We start from the raw sequence: 19,350 nt of genomic DNA, 5'->3' as shown, positions 1-19,350 counted from the left end.
CGTTCACGTTGAAGGGAATTCATTGGCTGATAAAGCCGCAAAGGCAGCTGTGCAAACAGCTTCTGTTGCTGCAATCACTTGTTCTAAAACAAAAATAGACAGCAAAATCATGCAGGCTGTCGCCGCTTCCAGCAAATACAGCGGTAAAACGTTACCAAAAGGCTTTCCACTCAAGTACTCATATATAACTGATGTAAACAATGTTCCTTCTGCTTGAATCCCTGGAGTGGGGGATAGAGTAATCACAAACAAGAGACGTAGAGGAGCTTTGATACAAGAAGCACATATGGGAGATGGTCTGATACATCAAGGGATCTCTAATTCCATTCTGGAATTAAAAGAGATGTACCGGTGGGCAGGGATGAATGCCCACATTCACGAGTTTGAAATTAATTGCCATGACTGCATCAGAGATCGCAACAGAGAACGCCCCCAGATACCTGACTACAGTGTAGCTAGCCCAGTACAGACACCATTGTTAGACACCATTAGGCCTCTACACGCAGACGTCACTATGGACGATTGCGGTTCCACAACTATTAGGACAGATCCATTTGGATGTGGCCTCAGCGCTCGGCTGATGCCCAAACTGTTATAAAAGATTTGCAAGTCTTTATCGGCACATACGCAATCGGCACACTACATTATGACCAGGGTCCTGCGTTTAGCTCCAAAGCTTACAAGGAGGCCATGGCCAATCTGGGCTTTGCATTGCGGTATTCGAGTCCATTCCATCCTGAGGGACATTCTGAAGGGGAAAGAAAAAACGGGACATAAAGCAATCTATAACAGCTAGGGTATTAGGCTCAGGTGACGGGTGGGTCAAACATCTAATAGGTGTCAAACGTAGTTTAAATAATCTGCCAAGAAATTCTCTTGGTGGAATCACTTCATATGAAATCCTTTTTGGTGCTAGAATGCTTGTCCAGGACCTCGATTGTCACACTTCAGTCATGGAACAAAAACCCTTTGATATCAAAGACCATTTGGCTGTTCTGCAGGACTTAAACGAGAAAAGGAGGAGTCAAACCAACACAATACAGAAGCCAACCACCACTGAAGGTGAACCACCCGTCCCAGCAAGGCCTGTCTGGATTCCAAAGATTGGGGATCTAGTCAGAGTAAAGATCGTGGATAAGAAGGAATTTGGGCCTTCTTACAGAAAACCAGTATCTGTCCTAGCAATCCACGGATCAAGAACAGTGTTGCTGCCGCCCCTTGCTGGAAGAAAAGAAAACAGGTTTGTATCCATCAACCTGGTCAAACCACATCATGTGGCCGATAATTCCCAGTGGAATACAAAGATGTAGCAGAAGACCAAATCTTGCTACTATCCAAGAGGTTCAAACTGAGAGACTTATCAACTTTGAAGAATCTGCAGTGAGAAATGAAGGACTAAGCAATAAAGCTATGGAACTTGCGCCTCTTGGTACCCAAATAACAGTTCGTCAAGACACTCATGTCTACAATGATGTAGCATCTGACTATACTAATATGACAAAGGATCCTGTAGCTCCAGTGATTTAAAAGAATCCTGATGCAATTCCAACAATTGACAGAACTGCCTCTGGCTATTTCATTAACTTTGATACGTTTTCCGAGGATCCCAGTGAGCCTGAAATGACGCCAGCAACTAAACCATTTAAAGAACAAGTAACAGAACTTTTTTGACAACTTGAAAAAGCTTATCTAAATTCACCATGGGTTGAACTTTGGATTGTGCTTGGCGTACTTTTCCGTCTACTTTGGATAATCGTGGTATTAACTTTGGGAATGCTGATAAATGGAAGATATAGTAAAATAGACACAGCAAGTAAGAACATCAACCTGCTCCTGAAGCCACACAAATCATCTCATCGTGAACAAACAGACTTGACATCAGTGAACATCACAGCTATCCCTATACCTGGTGGTATAGCATGGGACAGAACTGATTATGACATATATGATCCGGCAGAGCTGTTGAAAATTCCAAATCAATTTAAGGTTTCCTTGAGTGACTTTGTTTCACCCAGCACATTTTCTGATGATTGGGACTTTAAGACTGTTAATAATATGATGTCGTATTTAGAGATGTCTGCAAAATTTACAAAGCATGAATACTTAGAAGGTTCATCAGATTATGCACAAATATATTGTTATAATCATTATGGTCATCATTATTTGCACAAATCTGCAAACCCTGGAATTGTTTATACTTTCAATCAATGGGAACATTGTCCAAGGCCACCAAAGGGTAGCGCAAAAACATTCTATGATAAGTTTCCACACTTCTCAGGTTTTAATGTCTCAAATTCGGACACATTTTACTTTAGAAATGTTAATAAGACAGGAATGAAAAGTATGTTAACAAATACGAAGCAAATTTATTCAGCAGCCTTTTATGCCCAACTGTCCTCATTAGGTTTCGACTTTTGGAGTGACAACATAGAAACAAAAACTGTTTGGGGCTCAAAAGACTCGCAGGTGCAAGGAATAGAAGCTTTATTTTGAGCCTGCATTATCCCTGAACAAATGATCTTTTTGAATGACACTGTGCAACAGACATCCTGTCTTGGCCTGGCCAAGATAAAAGATTTAAAGAAACCGTCTATACCTACACCTACATCTGATAGCAGAATCACTTCAGAAGGAGGGGTCGACATAAAAACTATTTTACTTAAAAACAGAACTGATCCTGATTGGAAAAATGGTTAATCTGGCCCACAGACACGAATAACTGTCAATATAGATTCCTGAACAAGACACAAGGGTTTACAGTAACTAGGCCAGATCCAAGATATGTCCAGAGACAACATCCAGGGATAGTACCAACATACAGTGTAGGAAAACTGTGCCTTGAGTGGCTACAATAATCTACACTTACAGAGGTTAAACAACACTTATCTTTACTTAAAGATGGCGTTGATTTAAGGGACTTCTTATCAGGTCCAGCAAAACGACGTTATAAACGTTTCATGTACGCAGGTATATATGCCATTTATAATGAAGCTTGGAAAGCGACACAGGCAGAGACTGCAGAACCAATATGAGAAATTGATCGTATTAATTTAGAGAAGGCACTCTCTGTAGTTGACAATGGGTTAAAAACTCTGTCATCCAGAGTTTATTCTTTGGACAGCATAGTATCCTCTGCCATAGACATAATGGAACAGAACTTGCTCATGCTACAGCATGGACAGTCGCAATTACGTTCTATAATGCTTTTAGCCTGGACGTTGCAAAATCTTCATTCTGGATATGTGCCATGGCGTCTAATTAACACCACGTCATTGTGTTCAGTATTTAACCTTACAGATAAACAAATCACTTTGGCACAAAGAGGAGCAGACTATACGGTGCTGAGCATTGAAAAACTGGAAAGATTACCATTGACTGTTTCAGAAAAGCCTGCAACAGATTGATAATACACAGGATATTCACTCTGCCTGTCACAATTCTCAATTTTCAATACTGTTTGAAACATATACCAGTTGCCGTGTATGAAAGGTTGGGTAAGGAATACATAAAGTCAACCTGGGAATTACCATACACACACACATGTTGGAGTGAGGGAAAATAAGTATTTCTTAGTGGTACACAATGTAAAAGCGCACTAAGCGGTACACTTTTATGCCAGGGTATTAATTTACATGGAGCCTGTGAAGGTTCTGCTAACAACTTATCCTGCCACCTGCAAGGTTCTCCAGCAGCAGTGATAGATCCAATTTTTAAGCAGCTTTCTAACGGGAGCTATATAATGTTGAATGATCACAGCTGTTGTGGAATGATGCCACGAATAGCCTATCTCGTAACTGTGTCAGCCAGGGTCACTTGTTGTATGCAAGTATTGTTTCCTAAAGCTAAGACAGACGGGGAGTCGCTGTTATGGCCTTCACTTAATATCTCTTCTATTCTAATTGAAACTTTAAGCAGAATGAAAGCCATTCTTTTATAAAAAATCTGTGCCACTGACCTCGTCCAAAGAGACGTATGAATTACAAGTTGCAAGGTCCTCTGCAGAGATACATGCCCTTTTATCCACAAACTGCCCAATACATTTCGTAGAAATGTTAGGTCGTATCTTTAACATGTCTGATACCAGTGGTATTGTACATGTATTTATGACAGTTTTTTCGGGACTGTTAGCACCCTTTGAAGCAGTTCTCTGCATTTTTCCAAACTTCGTGCACTCTGTGTTCGGCAGCCTGCCTCTCATTTTGGGATTCATAGCAGGAATACTATTCTTGTTCCTTCTGCTCCGATATGGCAAGTCCGGTCAGCAGCGATACCCAGATTATCATCAAGAACACTCTCCTGGCAATGAAGGGGCAGATTTACAAGCCCCTTGTGCCTCATTTACGCCGCCGTTGTGTCACTTTTGTGATGCAGCAGCAGCGCAAATCCTGCTCCATGGTGCAGGGGTACTTACAACGTGACGCATCTGGGAGATGCATCACGTTGTAATGCCCTGCGCCACATGTAGGCGTTCCTGTGCAGGGGGGGGGGCATTCCGGTGCAGGAACGCCTCCTAAAAGTGTCTGAGTGAAATCTACAAGGTTTCACTTAGTCACTTTTAGGCCCATGCTGCGTCAAAACCCTGCGCCTGCCTAAAGCAGGCGTAAGGATTGACGCAGCATTAACTAGATAAGGCCCTCAGAGCATTGTTGGAGCTGCGTCGCGCTTGCAACGCAACTCCAGCAATGCGTCACTTTTAGGCACAGATGCGTCCCGCATCTGTGCCGTTTTTGCACCATGGTGCGACGCATTTTAAATGCGGCGCATCCATGATGGCGGAGCTGTGGCACACAATAACTGGCGCATCCCTGCTGATTTGCAGGGATGCACCAGTTATTGTAAATATGCCCCTATGTGTCTTGAGCGCATGATACAGATCCCGGGCCTGGCTCACTTAAGAGACCTGAATACCACGTGGTTTCTATCATTCTGACTAATCTGGCAAGATTGCATCTTACCTGTTCTACGATGCCTGCTATGTGGAGAAGAATGCGTGTTGGACGCCTGTCTAACGCTTCCATCAGCACTGCCAAAGGATGTTGATACCTTGCTTGGTTCAGTAATGGCCCATGCATCGTGTTGCCCCCAACAGCTACCAATCCTGATGACGGCATTCATTGAGATCACACAGACGCAATCTGCTGATGGTGAGATACGTGGATCGACAGGCACACAGGGACCATCTCCATCTCCGACGAACATTGCTAATGCAGCTAACGCTGACAGCGCTGCTTCACATTTTTTTGCTATCGGTTTACTTAATGAAGTGATCCAACTTTCACCTACTGTGGTAGACGATTTTTTTACCAACGTAGGAGATTTTATGTTTTCTCCAAACAACAAGAACGACTTTTGAAGTTAGCATAAAGTGTTCTTTGGGACTCTGTATTCGACATTCACTTTTTCAAAACAAAACTTCCAACTTTAAGAACTCCATTTTTCTGCGATTTGACTTTTTCCTAAAATTGAATTTCTTTTTGGGCACAAAGTAATCTGCTTAAAGTAAAACTATTCTTATAGAACAAGAATTCTTTGAAACACTTCCAAATGACAATATTTCACCTTGTCCACAATCTGAACAGTATATATATATTCTGTCATGAAATGGTCTCGACCTTTCTTCTGTATTTAAGAGTCATTTCATAAATGTTATTTCATGACTCATTCTGATAAGAATAGTTCAATGTCACACTAAATGCTTTGAATGAAAATATTGCTTTTTAAATGCGTACAGCACAAATGCTCATCTTTCATGTACAGTCATTTCAAATGCATTTTATGTATTTTGGGAGGGATTTTTTTACACCTCATGCTTTAGGTATTTTTAAAAATACTTAGAATTTAGTAATATCGAACATAATAAAGTGAAGTGGGTGTTGTGTAGCATTTTAGAATCCACGTTTAATTTACCGATTCATGCCCTTATAGAGGTACAATTCACTTTGCCCTTATATAGGCATAGAAATCATACCCATATTTAGACATAACCCATCCAGTCCAAATACCGGCATGGCTACTTCCACTAGTTCCAAAAAGCTGCAACGATTTCTTGGAAAACTTGGCTTCAGCAGTCAGGGACATCCCCTTGCTTGAATATTGATTTGTCCTAGAAATCATGGAGTTTTCAAAGAACTACCATTCCCTTGGGGTTCTTTGATGACGTTATTATTTCTGACTTTACGTCAAACTAGGCGCCTTCCAGGTTATAAATATGCCTACACTTGCCCTAGCAAACACACAGTGGTTCGGAGCAGCTCAACTATCTACTTGCCCGACGCAGCTCGCTACAGCAAGTGCCGAAGGAAGCCGACCCTCCAGCTGACGCACTGACAAAGAAGCTGTCCTGTCTCTCGCTGAGAATCCAGCTCCAGTGTTTCCAAGCTCCCCTCGCGGGGTGTCGAGTCCCGAGACAGAGATACCAGACTTCCTTCATTCTAAAACCAAGGTACGGAGCTGATTAGACCCTAAGAGAAGTCTTGGATAGATTCTTGGCAAAGAAAAACTAAACCTATGCTACATCTCACTTACTTCTTTCCTCATACTAGACTTAGGTTAGGTACATTGGGGTAGGCGTATTTTAGAAGCACCAGTTGAGTACTTTTTAGCCTTTGTTATTTATGTATGTATTTATCTATGGTCTAGGAACCATACAATGCTTTTACAGTATTATTTGATAATACTCTTCTTACTGTATGCATTATAGTTTGCAACCAGTATTACGATTGTAGCAGTTTATTTTACTTGCTTGAGAAAGAAGACTGTTCAATAAATCCCTTTTATTGAAAACGCCCGTCTCTCTATTTCTCTGCACCTCTGATGAAACGAAGCATGCACGATTGACTGAGTAAAATATCTATCTATTGTTTCCACGACTCTGAAGATATGTTTATTCTTGGGGAAACAAAGTTGTCATGTTTATGCAGTTGTCAGAAACTAATCCCTTCTTGTTTATTTGAGAAAGTTTCTAGTGACTTCTGGGCTAGCGGGCACTCACAATTAAGTCTAATATATTCAATAGAGACCTAGTAGACAAAAGACCCTCGTCAAATCCATAGGATATGTTATTCCAATGCGCAGAGCCTATTGGGAATATAGGAACTACACTACACTACTTTGCACTTGGTACTGGCCAATGGCCCTGCTGTTCATCACTTTGGATGCCCATTCCCTGTGCAGGTTCTCATGTACCTACTTTGTACTTTGTACTGGCCAAAGGCCTTGCTGTTTATCACTTTGGATGCCCATTCCCTGTGCAGCTTCTCATGCACACATGTGCCTACTTTAAACTGTTGATTGGCCACTGGTCTTTCTCTTTTTTACTTTGGATGCCTACCTGTGTAATATGTAATAAAGATAGTTACTCATGTTGTCTGCTTTGTCAGTGTCCTTGCTAAATAAATGTTTTTCTGTATGGGTATGGTGTAATGTGACACATGCTCTGTATGCCACTTTAACATTGCCAATGGCTTGTTTCACTTTTTCAAAGTTTGGCATAGGTGACAGGCACTTCAGTTCTTCTCGACTCTGAGGCTTGGGGCTACAATGATGGTTGTTTGTGATGACCTACTGTTATCCTAATCATTCTATGGTCAGGTTTGCTAAATTGTACATATGTCATGTTTGGATGCACTGCCAGCACAGAGGGGGATTCTATCCACAGGATTACAGACAGGCAGGCCAGGGTCCATCATGTCTGTGTGATCTTCTTGTTGTGTGAACAGCAGTGTTGGTATATGGTCATCTTGTGATGGCCTGTCTTCATGCTCACATGGGTACATTTGAATGTGTGCACTTCAGTGGTAATGAAGTGTGCAGTGTGAAGGGGATGACTTGGTCAGGAGTGTTGATGTGTGTGTGCCCCTGCAATGGCAACTGCACACATGTGTCACCCAGGAGCTGAGTGCCTGTTAGTTTGATTTGTCAGCCCTGTACTTGTGTTTGTGTGCACATATGGGAGATGTAGGTTGTGCACTGTGCAGTGTTTGGTGTGTCCTTGCACTCCTGGGGAACACCTACTTGGTGTTGCTGCCAGTTGTGAGCATGCAGAGTGTGTGACAGTCAAGTCCGTGTTGTGTTTTGTTGATCAACCATGTGTCTTGTTACTGTTTGTGCTGACTGTGCAGACCTGCTCAGCCACACTGACATTGTGGGTAGTTTTCTCATGCATTGCTGTCACCTGAGCCATTTTTGTCTCCGGTATGATATGTGGGATGTGGAGTTATACCATCCCCTAGCTTTGTTTCTGATGCCTACCCATTGTGAGTGACCCCTCCATGTATTTGTGTATTGTACACTCCTGACGTGCACACCACTTCACTCTCATGTCACCTATCCCCTTGGGTTGCCAGTGTGTGTGCCTCCCACCACTTAATGTGTTACACAATTCTTTGTGGTGCTGATCTGTGCACAGGACAAATGCGCCACTCATGACAGTTTCCCAATTAGTTATGTGTCATTTTCTTGTACTGGTTTGCAGTCATGGTTGCTCATGTGCAGTGCAACTGTTTGTGCTGCACAGTCCTCTGTTCAGGTTTTTTGCCCCTGGGTGTTCCTGAGTTGTGCATCTGTGGGTTTTGGGTTAGATGTCTGTGTGTTTGCTGAGGTACTGCTACCCTTCCTGAGTGTGATGTTGTCTGTGTGCTGTGCTGATTTGTATTGTAGAAATACATGCTGTGGCACTGAGATGTGTGTGCTACTGATTTGGTTGGTGTGCACACACTGCTTGTTGTGCATACAGTACTGTCAGTTATGTCCCCTTATACTTGCCTGGTGTGCATCCCCTGATGTCCAGCTGAGTTTGCAATGTGATGGATTGGCATGTGCTTTAGTTTTGTCGTGGATGTATGCAATGTTTGGGCTGTGTTGTATCTTTCAGCTGTCAGATGCTCTGTGCGTGATGTTTTAGTTGCATGACATTGTGTGTGAGTTGTTTGTGCATTGTGATACATTCAGATGTGTGTTGCACGTGTAGTGTGCATTACTTGTGTGTCTGTCACATGCAACAAGGTGGATTCTTGTCCCTGAGCTTGTTTTGAGTGCACATTGGTGGTTTGTCCTCCTATGTTTGACCTGTCACTTGTCAGGATTGTGCACGTGCACGTACATGTGCACTATAACACCATGTTGACTTGATGGCTGGTGTGGTATGTCTGTCTGTGTTAGTCTATTTTCCCATTGATCCCAATTTGTGTCCATGATTGTTTTGAGATGATGCACTTCTTGTTTGTGTTGTGATATGGTGTCTGTGCATTGGTCCTGAGTGACAATATTGTGTACTCCTGTTCTGCCTGGGGCCCCATTGTCTTTCCACTGTTTGGCTGGCTATATATAGGCTTGTTGGACCTCTGTGTATGTTGTTTGTGAGGTTTGTCTTTGGCTATTGTTTTTGTGCCAGCATTGGTTCAGGTATCTCTGAGTGTATGTGTGATGTTTGTGGATGCTCTCCAGGGACTGTGATTGTTTGTCAGTGTACTTACAGGACATTATTTGCACCATTCTGTGTGTTTAACACTGGTGTTGAGTGGTGCAGGTGTTAGGTAGGTGGAGGAGGGGTATGCGTGAAGGATCCAACTTCTGTTTGACAGTCATGGAGTGTGACAATGAGCCATGTGTGTTGTGCTGTGCTTATGACATACACATGTCAAGTAATGTGAGACAGATGTGTGGCTGATCACTGTTTGACTTCATACACTTCCCATCATTTCTGTGACTATGCATGGCTTGCCTTGCTGTCTCCCTGAGTTGTTGCACAGAGGTCACTGTGGTTTAATTTTACTCACTGTGCCAGCCATGTCTGATTTGATGGCCTAAGGGTGTTGTGATATGTTCCTTCTCTTGCATGTGATGTACACATGCTTTGTGGCTTGCTTCCTTGCTTTCCAGCACTGTCCACCTCACTTTTGGCTAGCCGATTTATTGCCCTCCATTGCTGCTGACATCTGGTATGTGTATGTGGCTGTGTGTCAGTGTGGTGTGTGTCTGGGTGACTTGACAGTCAGTGTTTACAGTTAAGTGGTGGTTCATATTCAGTGTGAGTGTTCATTTTGTGATTGGACTCAGTTTGCTTTACATGAGTGGAGGGTAGGTGTGGGGAGGAGGGTTGCCCTGCCCCAGAGCTTCTGTGCAAGGTGTTCCTCTTCACCCCACCTTCTGAGACAGGCTCCCTGGTTGTTTGATGTGTGTGGTGCAAGGTCTGGGTACACCTGTCTTGTTAATTGTGCAGCGGGGGCACAGGAGGGACACACAGCATGTCCCCTAATGGGTGTGGGGGGCCTAGTGTGTAAAGGGTGGGGGTGGGGCCCTATGATCTTTGTGGACTAGCCATGCCTGGTGGTGGCCCTGCCACTACATTGTGCGCATGTTTTCCCGTGTCTGCACTACTGCAGTGACGTAACTGAGAGATTGCAGTGATTTCGCGGTTGATAGGTGACCTGGATGCGGAGGGGTGATTTTGTGAAAAAAAGTTGGACATGTGTGGGTACACTTGTCGATGTGTTCCTGCCCCCACTGGTGGGGACAAGAACCGTTTATCAGCCCATGAGTTGCGTGCTGTGGTTGTGTGTGGAGTTGTGTGATTGGGTACCTGCGGCGTTGTCCGCAACTGTTCATTACTTGCTGGCAGTGGATCACGTACAGCACTGGAAAGGCATGTAAAGCTGGATAAATTGCAGTCGGGACCAGGAGTCTGATTTTGCGCTCCGCTGTTGTGCTTCCGCCGTCTCCCTTTGGGTGGTTTCTCTGCCGCGGTGTGACAGGCTGTTTGGGGCATTGTGATTTGTACACCAGTCGGGACTTCATTCTGCACGACAGTGGGTCTCTATTAGCTCCCAAGGTGAGGCGATGCTCTATTTTCGCTCATCTAAAAGGCATCTACAAGTTGAACAGTGAAAATACCTTGAGACACAAAATGCTCAGAATACTATCATGTTGGAGCATGAAATGGGTACAGGGGGCAGAAAACAGGCTTGGACTGTGATTACATGATTACCTAAAGTGTCTTGGGGAGGAGTTGGCACAGTCTTGTGGGTAGAAGAAACCACCTCACGCCAATGCGATTGTCTAGTAACAAGTAGGGAATGTTAAATGTCGCTACACATGAACTGCTCTTCGTGCATATTTCATAAAGCCAATAGGTATTGGCAATCTGAGAACTATTGGCCTTCTCAATGTTAATGTCTTGCAGCCATGTTGACTAGCAACAGGACTGCTGTACAGAATGGCTGAAAATCCTGAAAAAATGCAAGCATTGGCTGCATCGTAGCCGTACTGTTTTGTAGTGCTACTCTTTAATTTGCGAGTAGCTGTGAAGTTCTACGAGTTTGATTGAGCCCCTGTGTAATGTGCTCCCTGAGCGTCTGTACAGCTTTTAGTTTGTGTGACTGTGGTAGGTGTCTGTTTGCGGTTGTGTCATGTAGAGACGGCTGTACTGTATGTAATGTGACTCTGCGCCTATATTTTGTGTGTCTGACTGTGGAGGTCAGAGGGAGGGTGAAGGGCTCAGTCTCCATTACTGAGGTGCCGGACCACCCAGACTAGATGGGTAGAACATGTGGATCTATTCCCTCCAATGCATTTTGAAAGCGATGCAAAGAGTGGAGCATTAACCTAACATTTTGCTTTTTTCTTGTCCTGCATGTTTTATCAGATCAAAGTATGCCTTGGGATGATTTAGCGCCATCCTCTAGAACTTACCGCTATATGTATCAAGCTATTTAGCATTCGCAAAGGCCGAAATTCTGCGAATTTCGGCCTTTGCGAATGCTAAATAGACAAATGGAATGTATCAAACAAGTTTGATGCAAAATAAGGATTAGCAAAATTTGCTAATCCTTATTTTGCGATTGCACTTAAGGAATTGCAAATTTTGCGATTCCTTAAATGCAATGTATCAAACAAATATTATGGAAAAAATGCCATTAAGGATTAGCAAATTACCACCAACTTCTAGTTGGTGGTAATTTGCGAATTCTTATCAAAAAGCTTTTTTGAAAAAAACCAAAGGTGCCATATGACGCCCATACATGCCCTTAGGGCATGTATGTGCGCCATATGCCCCCAAATGTCTTTTTCAGGGGTGCAGCAGGGTGTTCTTGAGACACCCCTGCACCCTTGGAAAAATCCCTAATTTGCGATCAGCAAATTGCTAATTGCAAATTGCACTTTCATTCCTATGGGCCTCCTGGCCCATGGAAATGAAGGGGTAATTTGCGATTAGCAATTTGCTAATCTCAAATTAGGAATGCTAAGGAATCGCTATTGGAAAGCGATTTTGTACATACATACCGTTTTGCATTTCCTAAATAGCGATTCCTTAAAATTCGCTATTTAGGAAATGCAAAATGGTTTGTTGATACATATAGCGGAGCACTTACTGGGGACTTGTGAGCAGCCTCGCCAGGCCAACGGGCCAAGCCGTGAGGGAAACGGCGGTAGCGGGAAACCGGAGCCACCGGACCACACCTCCCAGCAGCCCCTGGGGCGCCAGCGCGCCCGTGACGCGCCAGAAGCGCCAGGAGGCGCCAGCAAAACGCTGACCCCCGCGAGACCTGGGGGAACACCAGAGCACTTACTGGGGACTTGTGAGCAGCCTCGCCAGGCCAACGGGCCAAGCCGTGAGGGAAACGGCGGTAGCGGGAAACCGGAGCCACCGGACCACACCTCCCAGCAGCCCCTGGGGCGCCAGCGCGCCCGTGACGCGCCAGAAGCGCCAGGAGGCGCCAGCAAAACGCTGACACCCCCCTCGCCCCGCGAGTCGCGCGCGGGAGCGCGCCGGGAGAAGCCCGGGACAAGGGCGGGACCGTCTGTGGCCGTCAGGGGCTGACAGAGGCTGGGCTGGGCCACGTCCCTTTTCTCTCCTCTATCTGTAAGTACACCTGCCTAGTGGAGCCCACATCCTGTGCCCCGCAGTATGCCTACCCGCTCAGGAAAGCCCATCAGGAGTGAAGGTGATAGGGGGTTAAAAGTTGCTAGCCCTGTTATAGGAACTATGGACCGCTTTATCACCAGGGTGGCGGCGGTGATTGACAAGGAGATTGCTATGTCAGAGCGGCGGCTATCAGAGGTATACCTCCCCTCAAGACGCTTATCCTTGGGGGTTGCTGCCCAGTCGCCTACACTGATAAATGCCCGGTCACAACCTGTATCTCCATCTAGTGGGCCTAGCATCTCCACAGACCCCCCCTTGCTGGCTGGTATAGAACAACATATAGAGAGGCTGGAAAACCTCCTGGTTGAACATATACCTATGGTTACCGAGGAAGACGGTGGTCTTAGCAGGCTGCCTTCCCCTTCACCTCTACCCCTAAGCTGTCCGCACGAAGCCACCGAGGATACTTTCTCATTAAAATCACTCACCTCCTTATTAGATACCCCAGTAGGGGAGCCTGACAGGGTACTCACCAACTCCCAATCTCCTGTCATTAGCCAGGGACTCAGGCCCCCAAGCAAAAAACTACGAAAGCGTAAAAAGGGTAGGTTAGTAAGACAGGCTGCTCTTTATCAAAGAGCAAGAAAGTTACCTGGATCAGGGATGAGAAACTTGAGGGATGGGACCGTAGAAATTGAAGCTGACAAAGAAAGGGATCCTATGACCTCTCCCAAGGGGCTACATACTGGTGATAGTACGGCTAAAGCTTCTAATCCCACCGACCCAGCAGTAGCCGGACATATCCTTGAGAAGATATATAGCCTCTTGAATCCTCTAGTAGCACAGGTTAAGGGGCTAGGGAATCGGATAGACAAACTAGAACAATCAACCCTTGATGGGTTCCATTCACTCAAAACTACAATTAAACAACTAGCTAGGATGAGTGAAAACAAGGACATGGACATAAAGGGGAATGAGTTGCCATCCCAGAGAGATCCCATAACCCCATTAGGTACACTTAAAGCTGGTTCTAGCAATCCATTAATCCCACCTCCTAAATCTCCCCCTCGTCCCAAAGCGGCACAAAAAGACAAGGGTTTGCCCAAACATCAGGAGCCTGTTAAAAATAAACCTATCCCTCCTCCACTAAAACAGCCACAGGCAGGTAGTGGCCAAATGGAAGGTCCCCTAAAAACGGGTGCACGGAAGAAACTCAATGGGGCGGTGCTAGGGGAAACCCCTAGATCTGCATCTCAATCTATGGCCCCATCCACTACGTTACTGGTCCCTAGAAAACTAGTACGGAGGATTCCCCCAGTAAACCTCCCACCTGACTGTCAACCTTTTGTTGTTGTCCTGGTTAATGTGCCCCCTCTAAAAGAGGGCCAGTTGGAAAACCATCAGTCACTTAAGAACAAGTGTATCCACTGGCTAAAGGCAAATAGGCCAATCCCGCCAGGTGTGGATGGTATTATTTTAGGTGTTCGCAGAGTGGGGTGGGTAGGCCAGGGGAAGAAGACTCAGGAGGGGGATTGTATAATTATAAACTTCCAAGATCCAAGAGTAGTGCCCTCGATTTGTACCCCTAATACATGCATGGGAGCTCCAGGGGTTAAAGTAGTGGATCTCTCTTATTTTTACCCTAGTCAAAGTATTGTCCTAACTGGAGGATGCTTATCTTCCCCTGTTTCTGTACAGAAATGGGCTGGGGTCACAGGAGGCTCAAGGGAGAATCATTTGCGGCGACTAGAGCCTAACTGACTGGAAGCTGAGAGTAGTGTGGAGCTACCGGGAGTGTCACCCACCCATGTAAGCTGCGCAGGGGGGATGGTAGACCCGCTGACTATTCCCCAAGAACCCGGTATAACTCAGACACACATGAGTAGGACCATCGCTAGGGACACTCTTGCGCCTAGCGACGCTTCAGCTGCGACGGACCTAGCCTTTAAGGTTTGCAGTTGGAATGTCGCAGGGATTGCAAGAAAACTGGATATACCGGAATTCATTACATGTGTTGACGATCACACCCTGTGTCTCTTTCAAGAGACATGGAGCTTGGTCCCGGTTCATAGGGTGGGTTTTTCCTCCTATTCTTCCCCTGCTCAGGCTTCGGTATCAGGTAGAGGGCGACCTTCGGGCGGCCTACTCATATGGGTTGCAGCCTCTTTAGATTGCAGAGTAGTGGAGTTCCCCACAGGTTGCCCGGACATTCAGAACATTACCCTAATAGATCCAAGGGGAAGAACTGTTTTGAATATCTATAACATTTATGCCCGGGGAACCAAGGGTGGGAGGAAGTCTTCTGTAATATCTCTCCTCGAGTCCTTGTTAAAAAACACCCCTCATAAGACGCGTATAATGGTGGCGGGTGACATGAACTGTACGTTCGAGCCCTTGGGCTCGGACGTTGCCACCGAACAGGATGAGGATGATGTTAGGTTGGGGATTCCGGTTTTGGATATCCCTCCGATCAGAAGGTGGACTGAAGTGGCGCTCCAGATATACTCCCTGAGCCTGGAATTTAATTTAAGGGCAGCCAATGGGAGGACAACCTCAGATAGGGGGGGTGCTCACACGTATAATAGGCCTGGACACACCTCTAGGTTGGATTATATCCTAATAGATGTGTGTCTATGGTCTTTTGTAAAAGACATGCAGGTGGTACATACGACGGAGAGTGATCACAATTCCCTCTCCCTGAGTATGGTTCAGTGGTGGCGCCCCCTAATGAAGGATAACATTTACCCGGTCGCCGTACCCCCGGATCTGTCCGAAGTCTCCCATTGTGGTAGACGAATAAAATGGGCAAAAGTGATTCTCTCTGAGGGAAAGGTAGGGGAAATCTTAACCCTCTTAAATCAAGCGGTAACAGATCTTAGAAACTCTTTAGAGGGGGTGGGTAGAGCGAGTGGACTTTTTCCCTCCCTGGTTGAAGCCTTATCTAGTGTGTTTTCATCCAATCCTATCAACTTGGGCAAAAAAACATTTAGAAAACCTGCTGAGGGTTGGTATACTAAAACATGTAGTTCTCATAAGGCCAAACTAGTTGAGGCAGTTAAACGCAAATCCCGTAGTGAGATACAGGAAACAAGGAAGGCCTATAATAAATCCCTTAAGATTGCTAGGCAGGAGTGGGAAGACAAATTTTGGGAGGACCTACTTCAGGCTAGTAAGGGTAGGGATTCTAGGGCCTTTTGGAATCTCATAGGCACACGGAATAAACCAGATGCATCTGTGAGACCCTGCAATATCCCCCCGCAACATTGGGTAAACCACTTCGGGTCCCTTTACCTCCCCCCAGAAGGGGAACTAAATGTTGGGAGGGAATTTAGATTAGCGGTTGACCCCCATGCATACAATTTCTTCACTCCCTTAGAGATTGAGGGGGTTATAGGATGGGTGGCCCCGCGCAAAGCACCGGGTCCAGATGGTCTCCCTGGGGATCTTATGAAGGCTTACCCAGTAAAATGGGGTAGGATCATTGCTGCCCTCTTAAATGACATCATGATGGGAGGGGCAGTGCCTGAATCCTGGAAAGGGGCGGTGGTGGTCCCGATTTACAAAAAAGGGTGTAGGGAAACCCCGGGAAACTACCGCCCCATAAGCCTGATAGACTCCACCCAAAAGATAGCTGGTAAAGCTGTCCTTGGAAGGATTTTACATTGGGTGGAGGAAAACAAAATCCTATCGGAATTCCAGGCAGGTTTCCGGGCTGGTATGGGGACTATTGAGCAGGTGTTTAGGTTAGCTCTCCTGGGGTGGAAGGTTGTTGATCTGGGCAAAGGCAGTCTTTATTTGGCTTTTATAGACTTGAAGACTGCCTTTGACCTAGTCCCCCGGGAAGAGCTCTGGAGGGTACTCAATGAGTTGGGAATACCTCCTTATATCTTGTCCCTTCTCATTAGTCTCCATGACCATACCTTTGCGCAGGTCCGCTGGGGCAAAGACGGAGAACTCACTGAGAGGATCTCAGTATCAAGGGGTGTTAGACAGGGATGCGTCTTGGCGCCCACCCTATTTTCACTTTATGTGAATGGGGTGGTAAAACATCTGCAAAAAGAACCAGCCGACGCACCCTGTCTCGGAGGAGTCCGTATCCCCACATTGCTTTTTGCGGACGACACGCTTCTGATCTCCAAGACCCCCCAAGGCCTGCAGAAATTGCTAACGCGTTTCCAGGAGTTTTGCGCTGCTAAAGGGTTAATTATAAACGTGGCCAAAACAAAATACCTAGTCCTAAATCCTCCCAGGAAACTTGGCCGTCCACCTACACTCAATTCGGTGGCCTTAGAGAAAGTAGCCGAATTCGATTACCTCGGTATTCGGATTACGGATAGGATGTCCTGGGCAAACCACATTGAGAAAATGGTCCTAAATCACAGAAGAGTAGGAGGAGCACTTGTGAGGGAGTTTCTGGCCTCACCTAGGAGATCGCTTTCCCCAGTAATTGACATCTACAAGGCTAAAGTAGTGACATCAGCCTTGTATGGGGCTGAGCTGTGGGGCCACTGCCGATTGGATGCCCTAGCGATAGCGGAGACCAAACTCCTAAAATCTATTATTTCCATTCCACTGAGCACGCCATCTGTACCAGTGCTGTTGGACACGGGCTGTAAGAGCATCCAAGATCAGGCTCAGCTTCGCCCTCTCCTATTGTGGACGCGAATTTGGAGGGGTGAGGACTTAAAATCTTACGCCGATGGTTTGGGGGAAATAATGAGTTTGGGGGGTTGGGCCAAGATCAGATGGCTGAGTGAAACCAAGAAGCTCCTGGAGAAGATTGGTCTTGGGGATTGTTGGACTTCACGCACAGCCCCTCCTAAAGAAGCTGTTAAAGCGCTCTTTTGGAAGTGGACGGCGGAGCGCTTAATCACAAACTCGAAGCACTGCAAGTCCACGGTCTCATTTTTACAAACTAAAGACATTGTGGCCTTTGAACCTTATTTGGACCTGATCACACTCCCATTTGACCGTGCCCTGTATTTTAAATTTAGAGTTGGATCCCTCCCGCTAGGAGCTGTGGTATCAAATTGGACATCAGTGGCCCGTGCCTCCCCGAATTGTGCTTGTTGCCCGAACAGGGTTGAGTCTATTGTGCATGTTCTATTTGAATGTCCGGATTATGCCAGGCCCCGGAGGTATTGGCTGAAACCCCTCTTCCAAATCTTGGGTACTCGTAGCCACCTAGTCGCCTTGCGCATTTTAATTACAGACACTTCCCCCCCCATTGTGTGCGGAATTGCTAAATTTTTAAAACAGTTTTGGCTTATTCGATGTAAGAGACTGTCAGTAGCGATTTAATTCTTTTCTTAGCTAAGTTATTTATCGGGCGCTTTATGTCCTTTTATTCGTTTTAAATGAGTTCTTATACTGACTTCTTAAAGCTATGTCTTTTTGTATTTTGTAATGATGTTTTGTATATGTGCTTATAAGATATCTTGCATATCGAATAAAAGCTTATGACTGACTGACTGACATATAGCGGTTAAGCTCTTTCTTCTTTGTCTAACGTGTGCTCTGACAGCAAGAGTAACTTTGACACATTATTATTTATACAATTGCACTGCTTCCATGGAAATCACTTTACCTGCGATTAAACCGAACATTAGTCAAGCAGTTCAAAATTCCGTGCACAAAAAGTCTTCCCTGCTTAACATTTTTTTCATTTATTTTATTTGCAGTTTTATATATTGCGAACTCGACCTGTAGGTATTGGTGTGTTTTATCCGAGCACCAGATCCATTGCACAAGGTCATATTCAGTTTTTTAGTTGTTCTTGAATGCACGAACGAAGAGAGCGAATTGGCTGGTATGGTACCACAATTTCTTGAAGGTAAAGTGGACCAGTAGTAAAACTAGCTTTATACATATATCATAAGGATATGAACTTTAAGCCATTGTGCTTGCTACAGTTAATCTCTGGGAACTGGGAAAAGGACAAATGCAAAGCAGCACCCAGGGACTTTCAAAACTGGCCTCAATAAGGTCTAGCCTACCTGGGAAATGCCTGGTGGATTAAAAGGTCAATGCATCCCTGCATCACGCAGATCCCTAACTGTGCCACACAACGTATGTCTGCATTCAAAGACAGGTATTGGGCGTGCCGTCTGTTGATAAAGATATGCGATGGCCCGATATTCAAGTTTTACCATTCTATGCATTAGACACTGGGAGCCTCATTTATGAAATGTGACGCATCGCTACGTGAAAACAGCGATCCATCATTTTTCATTGCGCCTTCCTTGCGACATGCTCGGTGCGTCATATTTACAGTATGATGCATCATGTCGAAAGGAGTTACAGGTACATCAGTATTTCTGACGTAACTGTAGGCGCAACAATGATGCATTGCTAGAGTGTGTCACAAAAGTGATGCAACTCTAGCAATGAGTCATTACACATGGGCAAGTCCAATCTCAAAAGTACCTGCATCAGTCTTAAGCCTGCTGTGAGCCAGGCGTAAGATATTGACACATTTGCGTCCTAGA

The 19,350-nt window shown here is 45.3% G+C and overlaps 1 protein-coding gene across 1 annotated transcript in view; it reads right to left on the bottom strand.

Moving 5' to 3' along the window:
- Window positions 1-19,350, bottom strand: part of LOC144791350 (solute carrier family 2, facilitated glucose transporter member 11-like) — a 736,021-nt gene that overhangs the window by 611,237 nt on the left and 105,434 nt on the right. The gene's annotated exons all lie outside the window — the stretch shown is intronic.

Source organism: Lissotriton helveticus, chromosome 11 (assembly GCF_964261635.1).
Source record: "Lissotriton helveticus chromosome 11, aLisHel1.1, whole genome shotgun sequence".
NCBI classification, from domain to species: domain Eukaryota; kingdom Metazoa; phylum Chordata; class Amphibia; order Caudata; family Salamandridae; genus Lissotriton; species Lissotriton helveticus.
This window is presented reverse-complemented; position numbering and strand designations above follow the sequence as displayed.